Source organism: Pelodiscus sinensis, chromosome 1 (genome assembly GCF_049634645.1).
Source record: "Pelodiscus sinensis isolate JC-2024 chromosome 1, ASM4963464v1, whole genome shotgun sequence".
Taxonomy (NCBI): domain Eukaryota; kingdom Metazoa; phylum Chordata; order Testudines; family Trionychidae; genus Pelodiscus; species Pelodiscus sinensis.
The window spans coordinates 16,427,221-16,450,559 of NC_134711.1; the positions used below are offsets into that span (position 1 = coordinate 16,427,221).

General features: G+C 46.7%; 1 protein-coding gene and 2 long non-coding RNA genes across 4 annotated transcripts in view; 1 reads left to right on the forward strand and 2 right to left on the reverse strand.

Moving 5' to 3' along the window:
• Positions 1-12,489, reverse strand: part of LOC102448637 (uncharacterized) — a 113,695-nt gene extending 101,206 nt beyond the window's left edge. Inside the window, exon 1 of the long non-coding RNA XR_331612.4 lies at positions 12,363-12,489. This is a non-coding gene — a long non-coding RNA (uncharacterized LOC102448637). The remainder of the gene's footprint in view (positions 1-12,362) is intronic.
• Positions 1,934-23,339, forward strand: part of SEMA3D (semaphorin 3D) — a 215,505-nt gene continuing 194,099 nt past the window's right edge. For both annotated transcript variants that reach the window (XM_014570492.3, XM_006117129.4), the window contains exon 1: positions 1,934-2,234. The gene's annotated coding sequence lies outside the window, so the exon portion shown is untranslated. The remainder of the gene's footprint in view (positions 2,235-23,339) is intronic.
• LOC142829054 (uncharacterized) lies at positions 3,111-3,955 on the reverse strand. The gene is made up of 3 exons (XR_012903254.1): positions 3,710-3,955; positions 3,514-3,639; positions 3,111-3,282 (listed from the first exon to the last, which is right to left on the reverse strand). It is a non-coding gene; the product is annotated as an uncharacterized LOC142829054 (long non-coding RNA).

Below are 23,339 nucleotides of genomic sequence, written 5' to 3' on the forward strand. Positions count from 1 at the left end.
TGGGATTCTGATACCAGGGGCTGGCAAGGGGTTAAAAGCAGTGTGAAAACTATTTTTGCAATGAGATCATCTGTATTTTCTATACAATTTAAACGGGGGAAACAAGGTATGAAATCCATTTTTGCAGCCCTTAGAGCAGAAAAAAAATCAAAGCTGTCCTTATTGCTTCGCATTCTTTATGCTCCCTGGTTTTACTGAACAACCATACTGCCTTCCTTCAAATCATTTCTTAAAACGTGCTACTTTTGTGATGCATTTAACACAAGCTCTATGAAGCAGGGACTGTTAATCTCTATTTAAGGTCAAGTGTCCAGTCAGCTTACTATAAATGCTAATGTAATTCATTTATTCATATTGTGCTAGCAGCTCAGCAAGCCAGCCATGGACCAAGGTGTCACTGTGCTGTATACACACACAGCAAAAATATGCTCTTTTCCCTAAAGTGCTTAAAATAACATTAACATCACATCGGAGACTATGATGAAAAACTTGGTACTTTAACCATGATAGATAGGTATCAAAGTTACCTTTCAGCAATAAGAGGACCATTTAAAATGCAGATATAGGTCCAATTTCTGCCCTCTTTTCCTCACATACAGCTCAAACTCATTTGAAGTGGAACTGGTGAATTTTGTTGGGGAGTTTAGTCTTAGTGGAAATTCCCTGTGTATTGCATTGGACTTTTTGACTGGTCTCTAGTTTTCTTACTGAAGGAGCCTTTGATTTGTTCTAAAAACCAATTGCTGACTAGAAATTTTCAATGTGTTTCCAGTAGGATGATTAAAGCCAATTTGGGGAAGGAACCCAGGACACCCTGCCTGGGAAATGTTTTGATTCTATCGATGAAGTCTGTTCTCAACCTGTGATCTGTGAGGCTCTCACAAAATATAGTGTGTTTGTTGGGGAAGGGACAGATTTACCCCGTTTACTACTGTTTAGCTGAAACCAGCTACCATGTCTGACTCTGAGCAACTCTAGTTCTGGACAGTGGGCCATACTCTTTTGCCCAAGTCAGACAACATGAATAGCTTTCTTTCTTTCTCTCCCCCCCCCCCCCCCATTAACTGGCTGTAGGGTCTACCACCAAAGGAGTGCAGGCTCTGGGACTGCGTCAATGGTTAATGGCTCTGGTGTCTGCTGAGTAATGCTCTTTGGTGAGGCTGAGGTTGCCGGATACTCTGTCCCTGTGGCTCAGGGTACATCTAAGTTACAGCAACATAGCTATGGTGCTGCACTATACAGCTGTAGCATAGATGCTACCAAGTCCCTACACTGCTTAGATGCTACCAAGTCCCTACACTGCTTAGATGCTACCAAGTCCCTACACTGCTGGAAGGAGGTTTCCCCCTGAAAATAATCCATCATCTCTAGGTGAGTGGAACAATCCCTTTTGCTCTAATGTTCTGCACCCAACCTTAGATCTGCCTAAGTTACTAAAACTTTTTACAGACTTGAGTGATGCAGCTAGGTTCCACCGAAGCTTTAGTGCCCAAGGCCTCCATCCAAGGATGCTGATGGCAGTGTGTGCAATACCTATCTCTACATCCCGGGCTGACACCCGGCCAATAACAATGTGAGTGTAAGCTGCATACCTCCTGGTGGCGCCGAGACCACGGAACGGTCTGCTACAGCCCTTGGGCCCATGCATGGAGCTCCAGAGATGGAATCCAAGAACCGTGTCAGGGCGATGTTACATGACCACAGTACCTACCGGTGCAGGGAGGCCGCTAGGACTCCGGCTGGGCGGCACCTGCTAAGCGGTGCTGCTCAGAGCCCATTTGCGAGGCCCTGTCCCATAACCAATGCTGCCTGCTGCCGGCCAGGAGGGAGGGGACCCCCTGGGACCGGTGGCGGCATGTGTGTGCACTGGCTGACACGTGGGGAAGGCGTGTGCGCGGACTCCAGCCAGCTTGCCGGAGGGTGTGTGTGTGTCACAGCGGGCGGGCTGGAGGGGGGGGGAGGGATGGAAGAAGGATACTCCGCCGCTCCGAACGGCCCGTGAAGCGCCGCCGCTTGCCTCAGAGCCCCCCAACAGCGGCGGGACACCGGGGCCGTGCCACGCGCAAGCGGAGGCGCCTCTGCCTGGCGGGGAGAGGCGGCCAGCAGCGCCCTCTGCTCCCTGGCTGCGGAGAGCCGCCGCCGCTCGCTCCGGGGCGTGCGGAAGCCACAGGCAGCGGCTCGGAGCTGAGCAGCCGCGGCCGGAGCAGCTCCCTCGTGGCAGCGGGACCCAGCAGGTACAGCGCCTCGCCACCGGCCGGCCAGGGGCCCAGCGCGGACGCCAGGGTGGGGCGGGCTCGGACACGGACACGCGTGGCGGGCGGAGCAGCGCCTGGAGCCGGGGTCCCCCTTCTCTCCCCTCAGCCGCGCGGCGTCCCGCGGCTCGGGCTGGGCTGGGCTGGACGGCAGGGGTCGCTTGCGCCGCGGGCTCCTCCAGGAAAGTTCGGCGCCGTCCCGATCCGGCGGGCTAGGGCGGCGCGTGGGGTCACCCCGCGGCAGGGCAGGGTGTGATTTGGGTGTGGCGGGCAGGAAGGGAAGTGAGTCCCCGGGCTCATCCCCGGCGCAGCTCGGAGACTAGCAGAGGCGGCACTTCACGTGTAAAATCCGCCCCGGCGTTTCCCTCCCCCAGGGCTTTGCGCTGCTCGGGTCAAAGCTCCGCAGCGCGCACTGTGCACTGGCTGAGATGTCCCGGGTGCCCCCCAGCTGGGGGCTTTACTCCGAGAAAGATGCCTGGACGCGCGCCTCGAGAAGCCTGGGCTCGCTGCCCTGCTGGCTTGGCAGCCGGCAGGCGGGCAGCGGGACAGGGCGGCAGCTGCAGACCGGGTATCTAGCCCGTGGGCAGCCTGCGCTCAGCAACCGGGGCACGCGCGGCTCCGGAGTCTATCCGTAGGCAGCAGCATGGCCACGCCGCTTTGCAGGAGCTGAACCGGGACGGGGTTGCCGCGGGAGGGGAGGGGGATTCTGAGATGTCAATATGCAGCTCTCAGGCACATTTGCGAGGCTCTCTGCAGAGCGGCGCCTAATGCCCTGCCGAGGCTGGCTGGCGTGCTCTCTTCTTCCTGCCCGGGAATTAGGGAGCGTTTGCCGGGGTGCTCTGGGCGCCTCTGCCCCGCAGATGCCGGTGTATAGGCAAAAAGTGAAACCGCTCCGTTTTTGTGACGGTCACAGTTTCTGTCAAACAAACATGACATTCGGTATAACTGCTCAGGAATTGCTACCTTTGCTGGCTGGTTGCAAATTCAGAGGGACTGTGTTTTTTGGTAGAAAAATCTCTCAATTTGCTACCTCCTGTCTAACGGACTCAGGGGTCACAAATTCAGAGGGACTGTGTTTTTTGGTAGAAAAATCTCTCAATTTGCTACCTCCTGTCTAACGGACTCAGGGGTCACAAATTCAGAGGAACTGTGTTTTTTGGCAGAAAAATCTCTCAATTTGCTACCTCCTGTCTAACGGACTCAGGGGTCACAAATTCAGAGGAACTGTGTTTTTTGGTAGAAAAATCTCTCAATTTGCTACCTCCTTGCTAACGGACTCAGGGGATGCTGGTGTTTTGCCTTGGGCGGGGGCCTTTTGCTCCTGGTCCATGGGTCACAAATTCAGAGGAACTGTGTTTTTTGGCAGAAAAATCTCTCAATTTGCTACCTCCTGACTACAGGGGTCACAAATTCAGAGGGACTGTGTTTTTTGGTAGAAAAATCTCTCAATTTGCTACCTCCTGTCTAACGGACTCAGGGGTCACAAATTCAGAGGAACTGTGTTTTTTGGCAGAAAAATCTCTCAATTTGCTACCTCCTGTCTAACGGACTCAGGGGGTCACAAATTCAGAGGGACTGTGTTTTTTGGTAGAAAAATCTCTCAATTTGCTACCTCCTGTCTAACGGACTCAGGGGTCACAAATTCAGAGGAACTGTGTTTTTTGGCAGAAAAATCTCTCAATTTGCTACCTCCTGTCTAACGGACTCAGGGGTCACAAATTCAGAGGAACTGTGTTTTTTGGCAGAAAAATCTCTCAATTTGCTACCTCCTGTCTAACGGACTCAGGGGTCACAAATTCAGAGGAACTGTGTTTTTTGGTAGAAAAATCTCTCAATTTGCTACCTCCTGTCTAACGGACTCAGGGGTCACAAATTCAGAGGAACTGTGTTTTTTGGCAGAAAAATCTCTCAATTTGCTACCTCCTGTCTAACGGACTCAGGGGTCACAAATTCAGAGGAACTGTGTTTTTTGGCAGAAAAATCTCTCAATTTGCTACCTCCTTGCTAACGGACTCAGGGGATGCTGGTGTTTTGCCTTGGGCGGGGGCCTTTTGCTCCTGGTCCATGGGTCACAAATTCAGAGGAACTGGGGTTTTTGGTCCTCAAAACATTTCCCTCAAAACATTTCCCTGAGAATTGTTCAAAACAGGAAATAGTTAGTGAATTTGAAAATAGGAAAATCAATCCATATAACAGTGAGTTCAATTAGAAAATATGAGATGAATATTGCATACATATAAGCAAGGTCAAACAATATTAACATGGCCTGATTGTCAAGCCACTGACAATACAGACATACATTAAGTTAAGGACCATGCACAATTCTCCAGAATTGATGTGTGACCAAAAAAGGATGTATCCCATCAATGATGATCTAATGTTTTTTGAGAGTGCTATTACCTAGAACCTTGGTTATAGTCATTGCTTGACAAATAAGAGAAAACATGACTTGACAGACAGAAAAGGGACTGGCCACCACAAGAAAAAAATGTACTTAAAGCTAATAAATTCCGAGTAATAATAAGAACAGTATTTGCAAATACATTAGTAATAAAATATGCTCCCTGTTATCAATGCATGCATTATAATCTTCAACTTTCTGCCCTATTTTTCCATGTCTCCTCCCATTTGCTCCAGAAGCTACCCTATAAAATGCTGCCTCCTAACCCCTAAAACTCATAGTTCATAAAGCAGATGAATGAACAATAAAACAGTTCTGTATGAATATTGGACAAGTAAACGTACCTTCCATAATGATGTGTGTAGTACAGGAAAGTTTTTGCGTGTTGAAAATATATGTGGAACAGATACTGTAGAAAAAGTATTATGGATGTGAATTGAAAGAAATAAGTAGAACACTTGGGGTGTGTCTAGACTACAGGGTTTTGTCGACAAAAGTGGACTTTTGTCAACAAAACTATACCTGCGTCCACACTGCCTTTGAGTTATGTCAACATATGTAAACACCATTCTATGAGGAATAATGTCTTTTATCGACAGAGTTCTGTCGACAGAAGGCATTATTACATCTACACTGTCCTTTGCGTCCACACTGTTATGTCGACAAAGCGTCTTGCTTTGTTGACAGAACTGGATGTAGTCTAGACGCTCTTTGTCGACAGAAGCTTTGTCGACAGTATCTGTCGACAAAAATTCTGTTGACAAAACCCTGTAGTCTAGTCATACCCATACATATGAGTATGACTTGATACTCAATACTGCATTTAAAGAATCAGTTAACAAAAATGTTAATTGTCAAAAATAATATATTGTAACTAGATTATAGAGAAAATTGTATATCACTGTAATGGATGTGAGGTTCTGCACAAAATTGGTCCCTGTTACAGATATAGTACTGGGGTGAGCTTAGCAATTCTATCAATTCTACACAGCCATTAATTCGAACTAATTAATTCGAACTAGGCGTTAGTCCTTGTAGAATGAGGTTTATCTAGTTCGAATAAGCGCTCCGCTAGTTCTAATTAAGTTCGACCTAGCGGATCGCATGTGTAGCGCCTCTCTGAGTTAATTCGAATTAACGTCTCTTAGTTAGGGTACGTCTACACTACAAAGTTATTTCTAAGTCCTTCTTCACACTTAATTTTCCCAGAGAGAAGGTCAGTGTTCTTGTGCAAATACCCAAGGCCGGATAAGAAAAGGGGCAAGATTTTCTGAAAGGGGGGATGATTTGGAGCAAAATATTGCCAATCTAGACACTGCTACATTTTTTTATATTTTTATTAGAACCATGAAAAGCTCAAAGGAAAATAAAAATGCACTAGAAGGCACACGGTGGGATATCACAGTGTATGAGGAATGCAAGGGAAGTTATTTCTGTTCATCACAAGTCACAGGCCCCATCTCAGGACCTGGCTGTAGTGCGGACATGATGTGGCTCAGACACGTGCTCTGTCACTGGAAAAATCCTCTCATGTTGCACCTGTACTCTTGACTGGGGGAATCTCAATACACTAGGACTACTGCCCAGTGTCCCCCTGAATGAAACTGGCTCCAGATGGTTCCAGCTCCACCCCATGACTCATCTCCAGTTTCACTGTTCCTTAGAAATGATTCTAATCTGCGTCTAGTTCACATGGATGATTGTCTGGCCACCCTGGCTCTGGTTGTTGCAGCTTTGAATACAGCACAAGTCTGCTCTGTGGCCTGCTTCTGTGACTCTGCTACGAACACTGACATGCTTCCTGTGCTGATTTTGTGGCACCTGTGTCTCTGGCCCTGCTCAGATCCACAGCTCAGCTCTGAGAAATGCTCTATGTAGGGTTCCCAGGTGTACAGTTTTGAACACACAGGCAGTCAGTCCATTATTTTAACTTTCTATTTTCGAAAAAAATTTATAAAGTATTATTGATTCAATAGCACTGTCTTCAGCATGTGATCAGGATGATGGAATGTCCAGTGTGACATAATGGGAAGTGTGCACAGTATTGGTGAAAACATCTGGCAAGACTAGCTCTATGCTAAGCTGGGGCCAAATGTGTCTGAACAAGGGTAATTAAGCACACACAGAGCACAGGAAACTAAGAGCATCCTTGCTCCCTGATTAGCCTGACCACCCTGTTAATGTGGATAGCCTAGACGATTGGACTCTAACCGTTTTTCAAGGGGACTGTCAGTATCAAGGCAATGATTTCAGATTCAACCCTCTACTTTCTGTTGGTGTTGTGAAATAGCCAAGCCAAACACCACAACGGAGTTTTATTAAGGGAAATACAATGGCACTGTGGCAGCAGGCACAGTAACACAGATGGGTCTGGACCCTCGCCTGTTATCAAGGCTTGGTATTGTGGACAGTGGACTGGTGAGGTGGTGGGAAGTGAAGGGGGGATGTGCAGTGGGGGAGATAGATCTATGGGTGTCAGTGCACTGTGAAGCGTGTGGGGTCTGAGGAGCACTGCAGTTGTGCTGGTGGGAATATGGGGGGAACTGAACAGTTAATGAATATTGGCGGGGGATTATGGGAGGGCACAGGGCATAGCGATCTGTGGGAGGGCAATAGGCATAGTAATTTGTGGGGGTCTCTGGGTGCTGTGGCATTGGGTCTAGGGGGTTAGAGGGGTGCTAGGCAGGGTAGCACAGTGTGGCATGGGCCTGCCCACAATAAGAAGAAGCATGATGGCATCAGCTCAGTGCCAGGAGGGCTACTGTATGTCAGTTTGTAAGCAGTGCCCTTGTACGAGGCTGGGTGGAGCAGGGCTGGACCTGCGGTGATATAATAATAAAAATTAGCAGTAGGGGTATATTACCGACCACCTGACCAGGACAGCGATACTGACATAGAAATGCTGAGGGAGATTAGAGAGGCTACCAAAATAAAGAACTCTATAATAATGGGTGATTCTAATTACCCCCATATTGACTGGATACATGTCACCTCAGGAAGAGAAGTGGAGATCAAATTTCTCAATGGCATGAATGACTGCTTCTTGGAGCAGGTGGTGCAGGAACCCACAAGGGGAGAGGCAATTCTCGATTTAGTCCTGCGTGGAGTGCAGGATCAGGTCCAGGATATAACCGTTACAGGACCGCTTGGGAATAGTGACCATAATATAATAACATTCAACATTCCTGTGGTGGGAAGAACACCTCAGCAGGCCAGCACCCTGGCATTTAATTTAAAAAAGGGGAATTATGCAAAAATGAGGAGGTTAGTTAAACAGAAATTAAAAGGCACAGTGACTAGAGCCAAATCCCTGAAAGCTGCATGGAAACTTTTTAAAGACACCATAATAGAGGCTCAACTTAAATGTCTACCCCAAATTAAAAAACATAGCAAGAGACCTAAAAAGGAGTCACCGTGGCTTAACCACCATGTAAAAGAAGCAGTGAGGGACAAAAAGGTATCTTTTAAAAAGTGGCAGTCCAATCCCAGTGAGATAAATAGAAAGGAACAGAAACACTGTCAAATCAAGTGTAAACATGTAATAAGAAAAGCAAAAAAAGATTTTGAGGAACAGCTAGCCAAAAACTCAAAAAGAAATAACAAAATGTTTTTTAAGTACATTAGAAGCAGGAAGCCTGCTAAAAAGCCTGTGGGTCCCCTAGATGATCAAGCTATAAAAGGAGCAATCAAGGATGATAAAGCCATTGCGGAGAAACTAAATGATTTCTTTGCTTCAGTCTTCACGGCTGAGGACGTTGGGGAGATTCCTGAATCTGCACCGTCCTTTGTGGGTGATGAATCTAAGGAACTGTCCCGGATTGAAGTGTTATTAGAGGAGGTTTTGGAACAAATAGAAAAACTTAATGTTAACAAATCTCCGGGACCGGATGGCATTCATCCAAGGGTTCTAAAAGAACTTAAATGGGAAATTGCTGAGCTATGATCTGTGGTTTGTAACCTATCCTTTAAATCGGCTTCCGTACCTAATGACTGGAAGGTAGCCAACGTGACACCAATATTTAAAAAGGGCTCTAGAGGCGATCCTGGCAATTACAGACCGGTAAGTCTAACTTCAGTACCAGGCAAACTAGTCGAAACAATAGTAAAGAATAAAATTGTGAAGCATGCAGAAGAACATAATTTGTTGGACAAAAGTCAACATGGTTTCTGTAAAGGGAAATCCTGTCTTACTAATCTATTAGAGTTCTTTGAAGGGGTTAACAAACATGCGGACAAGGGGATCCAGTAGATATAGTATACTTGGATTATAGTATACTTGTGTAAATTACATGGCCATGGGATAAGAGGGAAGGTCCTTTCTTGGATTGAGAACTGGTTAAAAGACAGGAAACAAAGACAGGTAGGAATAAATGGTAAATTTTCAGATTGGAGAGGGGTAACTAATGGAGTATCCCAAGGGTCAGTCCTGGGACCAATCCTTTTCAATTTATTCATAAATGATCTGGAGAAAGGGGTAAGCAGTGAGGTAGTAAAGTTTGCAGATGATACCAAACTGTTTAGGATAGTCAAGTCAGAAGCAGACTGTGAGGGACCCCAAGAAGATCTCACCAAACTGAGTGACTGGGCAACAAAATGGCAAATGAAATTTAATGTGGATAAGTGTAAAGTAATGCACATCGGGAAAAATAACCCCAACTATACGTACAGTATGACGGGGGCTAATTTGGCTACGACAAATCAGGAAAGAGATCTTGGAGTTATCGTGGACAGTTCTATGACAACTTCCACAGATAGTGCAGCGGCAGTCAAAAAGGCAAATAGGCTGCTAGAAATTATTAGGAAAGGGATAGAAAATAAGACCCAGAATATCTTACTGCCCCTGTATAAAACTATGGTACGCCCACATCTTGAATACTGTGTACAGATGTGGTCTCCTCACCTAAAAAAAGATATTTTGGCCTTGGAAAGGGTTCAGAAAAGGGCAACTAAAATGATTAGGGGTTTGGAACGAGTCCCATATGAGGGGAGGCTAAAGAGACTGGGACTTTTCAGTTTAGAAAAAGAGGAGACTGAGGGGGGATATGATAGAGGTCTATAAAATCATGAGTGGTGTGGAGAGGGCCGATAAAGAAAAGTTATTTATTAGTTCCCATAATAGAAGAACTAGAGGACACCAAATGAAATTAATGGGTAGCAGGTTTAAAACTAATAAAAGGAAGTTCTTCTTCACACAGCGTGTTGTCAACCTGTGGAACTCCTTGCCAGAGGAGGCTGTGAAGGCTAGGACTATAATAGAGTTTAAAGAGAAGCTGGATAAATTCATGGAGGTTAGGTCCATAAAAGGCTATTAGCCAGGGGATAAAATGGTGTCCTTGGCCTCTGGTTGTCAGAGGCTGGAGAGGGATGGCAGGAGACAAATCGCTTGATCATTGTCTTCGGTCCACCCTCTCTGGGGCACCTGGTGCTGGCCAGTCGGTAGACAGGATACTGGGCTAGATGGACCTTTGGTCTGACCCAGTACGTCCGTTCTTATGTTCTTATGATATGACACATTGACCCTGGACAGACAGTCGCTATGAGGCAGTGGTCACCAACCAGTAGATAGGGATATACTGGTAGATCTTGTATCCTCTGTCAGGTGATCATGACTGGTGTGGGCAAGAGGATATCAAGTGCCAGCACTTAAATGCCCCTCCCCCCACTGCTGTGGATGTCCTGCACTTTGCCTTGCAGCTGATACCACGCCTGGGAGTCTGCTGCTTTGTGTGCACGGCAGGGGAGGAAAAAGAGGGGTGCTGATGTCAGGGTTCAACATATACTATTCTGTATCCTTTCAACACAGGACCAGGGATGGAGTTTTCTTGCTGCTTTAGGTAGTGTTACAGGGCAAGGCCATGGGTGAGCCTGCCTTAGGCACACTCCACCACCATCTAGGAGTCACCAGCAGTGACAAAATGGAGCATACATCACTAACTCCTACCCCTGGCATGAACCCAGTCCTGTATCCAAGCCCTTATCATTGCTCTGAGCACCCATGCATCCAAATACCCTGCCAAAGCCTGCACCTAGAACACCACAGTAAATGCATGCTCCAAGAGCTGATCAGAGCCCTTCTCACACTCCAGATCCCTTAAGCAAAGACCAGAGCATGTGCACCCAACCGTCTGTCCCAGGCTGATGAAAGAGACTGAGGATGGGCAAGAGAGGGAGGATAGAGGGTGCAGGATCTGGGACTTGGAGAAGGGGTAAGAAGGAAGCGGGAAAAGGGTATTTATATATAAGGTACATATTGGATTGCACTTTCAAAATGTTGGAGCCCCCTGCTCTGAGTTCTCTGACCCATGTCCCCATTGACTACAGGAGGAATCACTAAAATTTCACTTGGCCATGTTGGCGAGGAGTCCTGTGGCACCTTATAGACGAACTGAAGATAGTGCCACAGGACTCCTCAACGATTCTTCATATTCAGACTAACACAGCTACCCCTCCGATACTTGCCCATGTTTGGTGATGAGGATCTGGGACGGAGTTTGGGTGCATGAGGGGTGCTTGCTAGGGGGAGTTTGGGGGACAGGTGTGGGATCTGCCATGGGTCAGGGGATTGCAGTACAGGAGAGGGTGTGGATGGGAGGGACTTTATCATATCAGCATAGTACACAAGAGAAAGGAGATGCAGTGACTTCTGATAGAGAAACAAAGAGAAAACTATTAAATACTAAAAAAGTGAGAGGCAGAGTTTGAGACAGGGACTGTCTGTACAATATTTCACACTTGTACACATACAGAGGAACGGTGGTGTCTAAGCATTGACCGTCTAGGAATTGGGAGGCCTGTGCCTTTAAGAACTCAAGCCCAGGAGCCCGCCCCCTGCTCGGGGGCTGACAGGCAGAGTCCAGGGAAAATAAAGAAAAAAAAGACTTTGCCCCTGGAAAACTGATATTTACAAGGACATCAGGTGGCTTGTCCTGCTGGGTGACTGTTCCCACCTCTCCCCCTCCCTAAAAGGGGGTTTTGTTCGTGCACAGGGTCTGGCAGTGTCCCCCAGCCCGGGGTTAACCAAGGCTACCACCCCCCACCCCCCCGATTTTTCAAATTTCGCCCCTCTTCTGCAGCTAAAAAAAGAAGATTGATGCCTCCAGCCGGTAAATTTCTGCCCCATGCTCAGAACCAGACACTACCCCCCCTGCAATTTGCCCCCCTTCATCATTTTAAACACCTCCGAAGAGGAGGAAGCAAATCTGAGGAGGCAGTGAGGGCAGAGAGAGGGCAGCGGCTACAGCGAGGGACACTGAGTTTGCTCAGTTCGGGTGCGCATGCTCAGTGCACCCAAAGTAGCAAATTCGGAGAAGTTAGTGTTTTGCTCGCTACACCGGCTCTGTTCCGCTAGCTACCAGGCTTCTCGTGGCAGCGCCGCAGCAGGTGCCAGACGCTAGTTAGCACCGCTGGGTCTGCAGATGTCTTCACGCCCACACCGGGGGATACCCAAGCACGCTCAGCGCCAGCGATATCACCACTCAGGTGTTTTGGCTTTTGCACTTAATGAATACCTTGCAAATCGCTAACGCCCAGCTAGGCAGCAATTCGCGTTAACCTCCCCGTGGGTAATACACTCTTGTAATCGTGTTTGGAGTGGGCAATGGGGAATCAGGCTGAGTCACTCTTTTGGTCTGTGACCGTAAGCGAGTCAATTGAGCCCGCTGTGCCTCAGCCTACCCTTCCGTGGCACGAGGATAATTGTCTTTACTCACCGTTGCACACGCTCTGAGATCACTGGGAGGAAAGTGCTGCGTCAGCGCTCAGTATAATTTGGAAGCGGAACGTTGTTCAGCTCTTTTTTATTGGCCTGGATTTCGTGAGAGAGAGACAGACAGACACACACTTGCGGGGACGAGGGGGAGTCTCCCCAGACTGCAGAAAGAGGGAGCAATATGCCCATTAACTGCAAGTCCTCCAAAGACAAGCAATAGGTTTGAACCTCAGCAGTGCACCAAATTATCATTACATTGCCATCGCTTCCCCAGAAGTGGGAAAGGTACTGCTTTAGATCAGAACCCGTTATTATTGAAATGTTTCCTTAGACAACAGAAGATAAGGAATGACACAGGTGGATAGAAATATGCAGTCCCTGTGCATGTTCATTTAACTCTGTTAAACTCTGGAGTTTCAATTGCTGAGAGTAATGCTGGATTTTTCTTTCCCAGTCTTCATCTACTACAGCCAGACTCTTGATCTAACTAACTGCTTATTTTCCTCAAATGCATCCATCTTTGTAGTAATCAAGTGCCAGTTTGGTCTGTGGTGTTCACTGGAATGATATTGCTAACTTTCTCAAATTTACAGCAAGCTGTACGTTGGTTTTGTACAAGCAGAGATGGTGCTCAGGTGTAGCTGCCAAAGCACAGGGTTTCGTTACAAATATTGAAAATAGCTTTGGTTGTTTCTCGAGCAGAAACATTCAGCAGCATGGGATGCAGTTAGTCTTTGTTGGGTGTTGAAGAATCACAAACCAGCCACTTAGATTTCCATAAAATAAAATAAGACAAAATGAAACAACAATAATTTGTTCAAGAACAATAGGGATGATTTGGAAACAGTCAGATCACACACCAAACAGCTCATTCTTGTCTGCTCAGAAAGCTCATATGCATAGCTCTGTCCTTAGCTGCATTACTTACACAAGTGCAGACAGGAACATTAGTTGCAACAATATGCTCCATCACCTTTAACTATTTTTGCATTTCTACTCAACAGGAAAAGATTCATGGGTTCCATTTTATTCTTTAGTGAGTGGGTTAACACTGCAAAGTAGTTATGTAATAATCCACTAATTTGGATTATTACATGTGTGAAATATGATTCATTTAATCTTTGTCTTCATTTCTCTGCTGAAGAAAAAAAGATGTAATTTCTGGGTACAGGTTTGTGTGTTTCAAAAATTGTGGTAGAAAGTAAATATAAATAATGTATTTTATAAAGTGTCTCTTCCCAAAACCATTGGGATGCTGCATATTCAGTATGCAGCCATTTATAATACCAATAATTTACTAAAATACAAAACTACTATATGATTATGAAAGCATTAAGAAACAAACTAAGAACAAACAAATCACAAAAAAATCCTCAACTCTAAGTTACAAAATAGACTCCAAACAGACCACATGCACCTCCACAGTATAACACAAGTGAGGATAAGTAACATGGCAAGAACTTTAGGTATATTACAGCCTCTATGAGTATGCAAAAATGCCATATTCATTTAGGGTATGTCTACACAACATTATTTTGAAATAACTAGCATTATTTTGAAATAACTTAGTCTGCATCTACACAGCAGGCAATTATTTCAAAATAATGTTGAAATACTGTCAAGCTGGCGGACTTCTTACTCCGCCTTCTGTAACCCTCATTGTACGAGGAATAAGAGAAGTTGGAGGAAAGGTGCTCTATTTTGAAATAAGTTCTGTGTAAATAAAAACTAAATTAAAATAATAAATTAAAAGACACTCCCAGTCTCAAAATAAGCTATGCAATTGACATAGCTCCATTTGCGTAGCTTATTTCTAGTTAAACCCTGCTGTGCAGACACACCCACAATTAGATGCTCTATGTCTAGGCTTTCTTACTGTGATACTCAAAGAAAGTTGATTTCAATGTAAATTAGAAGCCTGTATACAGCTGAGGATTCTGGCATTTGTGCTTACAATGTTCAGAATTTTGGAATCATTCTGCTTTTTGCTTCCAAAACCCTGTTGAAGTCAGGGGGAATTCAGAAATGAAAAGAATATAGAAATATGTTGTCAGACTCCTGGGTTTTTTTGTTTTTTGTTCTAGTGCATTTGTGTTTTAGGTCTGAAAGACTCCTTTTCGTCTTTTACACAGGTGCTGTCCAGCTGACAGCCAAATAGCTAGAACTAGGAGAGAGGATACGTCTAGACTGTAAGGCTTTTTTGGGATACCAGAGGTATCCCAAAATAGCTACCCCGCATCCAAAGAACACGTCCGCTATTTTGAAATAGTTTTCAAAATAATGGACGTGCTATTTCAGCATCTTTGTAAACCTCATTTCACGAGGAATAAGGCATGTCTCGAAATAGCGCTTTAATTCAAAATTTGGTGCCAGGTAGACATGCCAAATTTCAAAATAGCCTATTATGAAATAAAATTGAAATAAGATATGCAATTTATGTAGCACAAATTGTGTATCTTATTTCAATTTTAGAGTGCAGTCTAGATGTACCCAGAGTGAGGGAGGTCAAAGGAATACTTTCCACTAAGGGACTAGTTACATAAAAACTTCAGGGTACCTAAAGGCATGTAAAGATGCAGATAAAATGTCTATTGACATTTTTAGAAACACTTTGGTACTCAACTCCCACTGGCTTCAGTAGAAGTTAGGCTGTACTTGCATCTTAGGTGCCTAAAATACCCACTCCAGGACAATCTCATTGATCCCAGTTCACTCCCAGGAACCTTTCTGAACCCAGTTAAAGTTCACTTGCCTCTAATTCCTGGCAGCTCTCCCCAGATTCTGTGATGCAAGGGAACTCCCCGTGTGGCCAGTCTCAACCTTTTAGGCTCCACTTCTCTGGGTGAAACATGTTCTGCAGATGGCAACATATTGAGACAATACAAAATTATTCAAAATAGTTGGTTCTCAAGCTGATGGCAGAGAATTAATTACAAAGGGATCTCACAAACTGACTAGATGACAAAATGGTCAATGAAATTCAATACTAATAAAGGTGGAGTAATGCACATTGGAAAAATAATTACAAGTATAGATAGGAAATGATGGGGTCTAAATTGACTGTTACCACTCAAGAAAGAGATTCTGGCATCATTGTGGATAGTTCTCCAGAAACATCTGCTCAATGTGCAGTAGTTATAAAAAAAACTCAAAAACAAAAAACAAAAACCATACCCTATAGAATATTAGGAACTACTAGGAAAGGGATTGATAATAAAATAGTAAATACCATAATGTCTCTGTGTTAATCTGCACCTTGAATACTGCATACAGATCTGGTCAACTCATTTCAAAGATATATTAAAACTGAAAAGGTAATAAAGAAGGGCAACAAAAATGATTAGGTATGTGGCACATCTTCCATATAAGGAGAAGTTAAAAAAGACTCGGACTTGTTCATGTCAGAAAGGAGATGACCACAAGAGGAAATATGATAGAAGTCTATACAATTATTAAAGGTATGGAAAAAGCGAATAACCAAGTATTATTTCCCCCTTAACATAACAGAAGTACTAGGGATCAACAGATGAAATGAATAGGCAGCAGCTTAAAAAAAAACATAAGAAAGGATTTCTTCATACAACACATAGTTAACCTGTGGAACTCATTACCAAGGATGTTGTCAAGGACAAAAATATAATATAACTGGATTTAAAAAAAAAAACATTTTGTTCACAGAAGATAGGTCTATCTATGGCAATTAGCCAAGATGGTCAGGGACACAACCCCATTACTACAGTTGGTTCTAAACCTCCAAATGACGGAAGCGTATCATGTTGGCCACTGGGCAAGACAAGATGCAAACCTAGATGAACCACTGGTCTAATCTAATATGGCCTTGTTTTTTGTTCTTATGCTGTTGGGCTCCAAGGATTCAGTTCATAAGGTACTGGAAAATGACTGGCATCACTTGCAGCCCAAACAGTTTTAAAATGGGGCCAACGGGAGTAGAGAATATGGTCAAGAGAACCTGCTAATAGCCCTTTGTAAGTCAATTGTACTGAGATACTTTACTGGGCCCAACAGTTCTAACAGCTTGTCCACCCTCAGCATTGTGTCGGCGTCAGACTTCATGATAGCATTGACCTTGTGTAACACAGAGGCACTGAGACTATTGATAAGGGAGAATGATGTCTGTTCTACAGCCTTAGCTAAAGGCCAGTTGGCTGGCTCAGTCCCACCTGCTGATGACCAGGGTTCATTGGATTTACGCTTACAAAAGTTTGTACAAAATTGGACAGTGCCATATGTGTTGTAGACCAAGGACAGGGCTCTTCCAGTCATACTTTTACTCCTGTTGTCAGCTTTGCATGCACCTCTTCTCTTACCATTTCCCATGTCCTTTTTGGTAAGGATGGTGGATATTCTCTTCCAAATTGCTTCATTCATGTAGCCAGATGACGCTGTATCCCATGTGTTCTTTCCAGACTTGTGGAGAATATTGGAGCAAGGGGTTTGATTGTTTGCACCACCTTGACCTTCTGACCTGATGAAAAGGCCTCGTTTAGCAATATGAGAGTTTATATTCCAGGCAAGTGGCTAAGTCAGGGCCTAGTCCAGTACTCACTAACTAAGGGTCTATCAAAAGAGTTTCCTGGGACGGATTACAAAAGCTTACATGGTAAATCTAACCATCTTACTCTTCAAAGCTACTCAGTAGGAGGAATATCTCATAATCTAACACTCATATGGGCCCGGGTAGGCTATCACTTTTGAGAATGGAAATGGCAATGGAAACCTGTCTCCTGAGTGGAAAGTTTATAGGTGTGCCCTTTGATTATACCCCTATCTTACCTCTGCTGAGCTCGGATGAGGTTTTTTTAACACCTGAGGGTATGTCTACACTACCCTCCTAGTTCGAACTAGGAGGGTAATGTAGGCATACCGCACTTGCAAATGAAGCCCGGGATTTGAATTTCCCGGGCTTCATTTGCATAAGCGGGGAGCCGACATTTTAAACCCCGCTGGTTCGAACCCCGTGCAGCACGGCTACACGGGGCTCGAACTAGGTAGTTCGGACTAGGCTTCCTCGAGGTGTACCGGTAGTTCGGAATAGGAAGCCTAGTCCGAACTACCTAGTTTGAGCCCTGTGTAGCCGCGCTGCACGGGGTTCGAACCAGCGGGGTTTTAAAAATGGCGGCTCCCCGCTTATGCAAATGAAGCCCGGGAAATTCAAATCCCGGGCTTCATTTGCAAGTGCGGTATGCCTACATTACCCCGCTAGTTCAAACTAGCGGGGTAGTGTAGACATACCCTTAGTGTCTTAAGGGGCTCCCTTAAACATATAATATACTAGAAGACTTACCTGGCATTTCCTGGAACCAGGGATGGGGGGTGGAGGGCTACACAGGCCTCTTGCTGGTATTCCTTGGGCCTGGCTCAGGGTCAGGGGGAGGGGGCAACCTGAGGCTGGAAGGGGACCAAGATTGGGGACAGAATGAGTGGCCTGGGGGAGGGGTGGTGCACAGACCTCCCACTGGCACTCGCTGGTCCTAGCTCGGGACTAGCAGGGGGGCCACTCAAGCTTTCCAGTGGCACTCCCCAGGCTCAGCCTGGGATTGGGGGGAGTGCACAGGCCTGTAACAGATGCTCCTGGGCCCTTCCAGGGGTGTCTGCTGCTGCTGCTCCCCTAGCCCAGACTCAGGGCCATGCAGGCCTCCCATCAGTGCTCCTCAGGCCTGACCTGGAAGGAAAGGGGGAACTGCGTAGGTCAGCCACCTGTGGCTGCACTGGGTGGCCTCGTGGTGTTAGTTGGAGCAGGCTGTGGCTCCTGGGATGGGGGCCATGGCTGCACTGCCCAGCCCTGATGGTGCTCCTCAGGGCGGCGGTGGTGGGGGGGCTGGTAGGGCTTTCCCACTCCCCTGTCAGTCCAGCACTAGGGCTGAAGCCCTATGAAGATAGGGATTGCAGTTAGGGGGCACTTTCCCCAGCTGGTCTCTCCCTTGGTACATCTGTTCCCAATGGACACTACAGTATAGCTGTTCCTTGCGCTCACTGTCTCCAGTAGTGACTGAGTATTGCGTCCCTCCACTCAGCCCCTTCACTTTCCATGTTATGGAAAACAATCACATTTCAGGCACATTCTGTTTTCCTGGCACAACCAACTCTGACCTTGCTTATCCTACAAGTTAGGATAAGAGGAAAATGAATACCAAATTGTTGGTCCTAGCTTTTACCATTTAGGAGGAGTTCTTGAACAGACAGACTCACAGACAGATGGACTCACAGGCAGACTCACAAATTTCTCAAAGATAGATAGATAGATAGATAGATAGATAGATAGATAGAATCATGATGAACATCTGTGCATATCACTCCTTCCAACCTTCCTTGCAACAAATCCAAGATTCCATGGGTCTGGCATTCATAGAGCAGCGTGAACAGCGAGAACCCTGGCTTAGGCTAGCTCTCATGCAAAGAGAAGCAGCAGGAGGAGTTGGTCTCAGTGTCTATGCTCAGTCCAGACTAGCACTTCAACATCTTCTTCAGTGTTTTGTTCAGACTTTCCATTAGGCTGTCTGTGTGCGGATGATACACTGATGTTTTCAAGGCTTTAATTTAAAGAGGGAGCTTAGCTCACACATCATCTGCAAGATGAATTTGGAGCCATTCAGAATCTGGGAATGGCTTGATGAATACTTGTTCTGTTCATTCCTTCTATGTCTGTTCTTATGATGAGTCAGTATTTCCCATGGAAACTTACTCCCAAGCTGAGGAGACTCTTTGCCTATGTGAGTGCTGTTGCTTTAGCTGAACTCACGAGGATAGCTTTCAGGTAGTGAATGGCATAGTCCACCATTACACGTATATACTGGTTTCCCAAAGAACTCTCTTGTAAAGGCCCAACAATGTCTATTCCTATTCTTTCAAGTGGAGTTTCCACTAACGACTTTGGGACCTTCTTATCTACCAAATACTGACACTGAGGAGAGGAAGAACAATAATCCCTAAACATATGCTGTACCCCCTCACACCAGAAAAAGCAGGCCTGTAAAACAATGTCTTATCCCATACTAGGTGCCCCACACAGATAATATGATGGACATCTTATTGCTTCTTGGCAATGCTTTACCAATATTTGAGTTCTCATTAACCTTAAGTGCAGGTTTCACTCCACTGGATACAGCCACTTTTTCTCCAGCACAAAATGGGAGTCTGTCTCTGGTGTTAGACATCTACTGTCTCCACATTTCTGTATGCCACTTATTCATGAGTGTGGCTAAGTGTTGCATCTTCACACTGTTCTTGGATGAATCTTCCCCTTTGCAATATATTGGGCCTTGAAATCCAAGGCAGGGGCCAGCCACTTTTGCAGTTCTATGGCCAGCCCTGGTAGCTGGGCCTTCCTTCCGGAGGGGCTCTTCAGAATCCCCCAGCTTCTTGGTGCATGATATCCACAGGCTGGGCTTGTCATGCGGCTCAGCTGCTATATTGAACCGCTCATTAAAAACTTGGTGAAAAGAGGGCCAATCTTGTCCAATCATTATGGGGTATATTAATTTGTCAGCTAGAGCTACCATAATTGAATCATTGCTAATAGTTCCTCACGGTCAGTTCTGGTCATCCAATGGGACAAGGCTTCACATCTGTGTGTGTGCAGTGCAGGCGCATTATTACTTCCAGCACAATTGTCTAACCAGCCAGGTCAGCTTGCATCCCCTTTGGCTACACCCTAAATCCATAATCCCAGTACCTCCTTCCCTTGGATCCATACTGGGACCTTCGTCTTTTGGGGCAGCCCTCCTAAGGGCCCTCTCTTGTTGCACAAAAGAGAAGCTAGATAATTTCATGGAGGTTAGGTCCATAAAAGGCTATTAGCCAGGAGATAAAATGGTGTCCTTGGCCTCTGTTTGTCAGAGGCTGGAGAGGGATGGCAGGAGACAAATCGTTTGATCATTGTCTTCAGTCCACCCCCTCTGGGGCACTTGGTGCTGGCCACTGTCTGTAGACAGGATACTGGGCTAGATGGACCTTTGGTCTGACCCAGTACGGCCATTCTTATGTTCTCTCTATTGCCATCCAAGACCAGGAATACATCAGCAAGAAGTCTCTCTTCATATGCCTTTATTTCCCTTCGGAGTAGCAGGTTACTGGAATTATGTCTTGAGAGCTCCTTCTTGGAGGGGAGTAAGTTTGACTGACTTATGGAACCCTTGTCTGGGCTCAAGGACTCCAGCCGGGCTGCTTGCCTCACAGAGCAGATATCCAGGTGATACCTCACGTGAGCTCATCCCATGTCTTTCTGAGCTCTTCCCCCTTCTATGGAAGTGATCCAGATCATAGGAATATGGTCTGTGCATGTTTACTAGTGAGCATCAAGCTCTATAAATGGCCAAAGGTGGTGGTTGGGTGGAGGCAGCACATGTTCTACCTCTAGTGACCCATTAGTTGTGAGAAAATTGTCCACCCATTGCACTGTGTCCAGTGGTTGGGGGCAATGCTGAAGCACCTACTCCTGGCCCCATATGTATAGTGTGGATACAAACTGCTCCACCAGCACCAACTTCACAGCTTAGGCTCTGGAGCACTGTTCTCACAAAACCACTACAAACAATGTTCTTAATCATTGTGCCACCTGGGAATGCCTCTTTGTGATATGTCTCAGCTCCCAAAGTGCTGCCAGTGCATCTCTTCACTGTTACCTGAGTAATCTAGAGTGGCAGATTTCACCTAATTATAATCTCTAGAGTGCTCTGGTTCCAGGTTATGGTAGGCCAGCTGTGCCTGTCCCACCACGTATGGTGCTAACATCAATGCCCAGTGATCCAGAGGCCATTAGAGGCTGGTGTTATCCTATCAAAGATGGTAAGGAAAGTCTCAGAATTGTCCTTGAGGCTCATCTTAGTTAGTTTCCCTGGCACCAGAGGTAGACAGCCTTCTGGTGAATCATGGGGAGGTCTTAACTGTTGCAGCAAATGCTTCTGGAGTTCTTGGTGCTGGGAAGCAATCTCTCTCAGCATCTGCTGCTGCTGCGCTGCTTGAGTCTGCTGTTGAGTCAACCATTGCTGTAAGAATTGCTGGTTGGCCTTTTGTTGTTGCTGCTCCACCATCCACTTACGTCACCCTTTGAGGTCCATCTCCACTAAAATACCAGTCACTCACTGGAAGTGCCTGTTTCCGTCTCAAGGCCCTTTATCAGACACAGATCAACATGCCTTCATTCTCCACCAATTGTAGTTGGCTGACACTCAGCCTGGACTCATTTGTAGTCACTTACTTACTGGGTCACCTACTAGAGCACCTAGTCCTGGGCAATCTCACTGTTGCTGGTGAGAGTTCAAGTCACTCCTAGGGTCCTTTATGAGTAAAATTACAGTTCACTTGTTTCTAGTCCTGGAAATGTTCTCTGATCATTGGATTCAAGCAGCTATCTAGGGCCCCTTTTCCATGTCACTCTCATAGTGTCAATTCTTCCCTGTAGTCCGGAGGGCCTACCATACCCTGTCGGACATATTTCGTCCCATGCCCCAGCGGGTTGGGGTCGGCCCCTGCAGGGTCCAGCCCAAGTTCCAGCCCAGCACCCCTAGGGTCTCGGGGCCGGAACGTGCTAATGTACAAGAACGTTCGGTGCTGGGTATTGAACGTATACCTTCAGCAAGCCTGGCTTCCTTCTGGGGGGGCTAAGGATGGTTGGGGGGCTCGGGTTTGCCCTCACTCCGAGCCCCGGCCCAGGGCCCTGAGAACCGGGGATGGAAGTATCCTCCGGTTCGGTTGGTGTGGCAATTACCCGCAAAGCACCAACCCACGGGCTCCTTATGGCACACTCTGGGCTGCTTCCTACCTCCTCTTGCCAGTAGGGAGTCTCACTCCGCTTGGTATCCTCCCCCTCTTCTCCTTGCTGTCTCTGTCCTTCTTCAGGATGTCGGCATGTGACAACAGAGGGGGCGGGCAGGGCTTCTGCCCTCACCACTCCCCGCCTCCTCTCCTGGGGGCTCCGGGTCATAGCTGGCTTGGGCTCAGCGCCTCCTCCCCAGCCCCCCTTGATGACGCAGTAGCTTCCCTGGCGTGGGGAAATCGTGTTCCTGCCGCTGGGCCTGGCGTAGCCAGGGTGCAGGCGGGGCAGAGCTGGAGATGCAGCCGGCGGACCATCCCTGCCACGAGCGCTGGGGATGGCGCGGCTCTGCTGTGGGACGCAGAGTCGGCCCCGCTACATTCCCCAAACAAGGGAGGGAAAGTGAGAAGGCTAGCAACTGGTTCAGACTGAGCTCTGCTTGGTATCTGAGCTTGTTAGTAGTCCCTAGCAGCTTTCCACCTCCTGGAGAAATCCCCACCCACCCTGTTTGCATGACCAGTCTCATCCTTTTACACTCTACTTCTCCAGGTGATGCATGTTCTGCAGGTGTATCTAAACCATTGGGTTTTTCCTACATGAGGCAATCCTTAGGAAGCTGGTTAAACAGGCTTTCTGATGTTTTGGCTTGTCAAAGAAGCCTATTTCAGCCAGAGCTAAATTTTGTCTCGTGTTTTTAATCCTGGTAAAGCATTAAGTAGTTATGAAATCTAAATAGCTCAATACATGAAGTAAATGTGTTACATATTTGCTTTCTTGCCTGGTGGAATTTCTTCAGGTAACACTAAGCCAGTGTTTCCCAAACTATGGGCCACGGCCCTGAACCGAGCTGCAGGAAAAAAATACTGGGCCTCAGCGTGACTGCTGGGAGGAGAGCAAGGTGGCGTGGGCTGGGAGGAGGTGTGTGTGTGGGGGGGGGGAGAAGTGGCCACCGGAAAGCAGAGTTGGGGGAAGCGGGGCTGTCTGGCGGAAATCGGGGTGGGCGGCCAGCGGAAGCAGGATTGGGGGCAGTGGGGCTGTCTGGTGGAGATCGGGGCGGACGGGTGGCGGAAGCAGGGCTGGACGGGAGATTGGGGGTGCTGGACGGGGGAGATTGTGAGGAAGAGGATGGGAGAACCAGCCGCCGGAAGCAGGGCTAAATGGGGACAGTGGGGCTGGCCAGGGGAGATCGGGAGGAGAAGTGTGGGG